The sequence below is a fragment of the Echinops telfairi genome, unplaced genomic scaffold (genome assembly GCF_000313985.2).
Source record: "Echinops telfairi isolate 266 unplaced genomic scaffold, ASM31398v2 ScPeMD7_1713;HRSCAF=2227, whole genome shotgun sequence".
In the NCBI taxonomy this organism is placed as follows: Eukaryota; Metazoa; Chordata; class Mammalia; order Afrosoricida; family Tenrecidae; genus Echinops; species Echinops telfairi.
In genome coordinates, this window is record NW_022105611.1 from 10912962 (window position 1) to 10913663 (window position 702).

Genomic DNA, 702 nt, shown 5'->3' on the forward strand with positions numbered 1-702 from the left:
AGAGGTATACCCAAAGGTGTGCACTTATGTAAATATATTAATCCATAAAAATAGAGGCATTGGCCTATGTACATATATTTTTATGGCAACATATTGAGGAAGTGGATGGATTTTGGGCCTCTACTCAAGCCCTCCCTTAAAGCAGGAACACTTTGTTTCAACAACCTGTCATTCGGTGATGCTCACCATCGCTGAAGACTAAATGAGTGCATAAGCAAATGTGGTGAAGACAGCTGATGGTGCCTAGCTATCAAAAGATATAGCATTTGGGGTCTTAAAGGCTTGAAATTAAATAAGCAGCCTTCTAGCAGGGAAGCAATATGCCCACATGGAAGAAGCACACCGGCCTGTGCAATCATGAGGTAACAGGCACCAGAGACTCAAAACAAAACAAAAACATATTGTTGAGAATGAGTGGGATTGGAGCAGAGACCCCAAACCCATCTGTAGACAGTAGGACATCCGCTCACAGAAGGGTCACAGGGAAGGGATGAGTCAACCAGGGCACAGTATAGCACCAATGAAACACACAATATTCCTCTGGTTCTTTGAGGCTTCCTCCCTCTCCACTATCATGACCCCTGTCCTGCCTTTCAGTTCTGGCTAGACCGGAGCATGCACACTGGCACAAATAAGAGTTTGCAACACATGGAATCCAGGTCAGTTAAACCCCTCAAGAATAAAAATGGGAGTAGTGATACC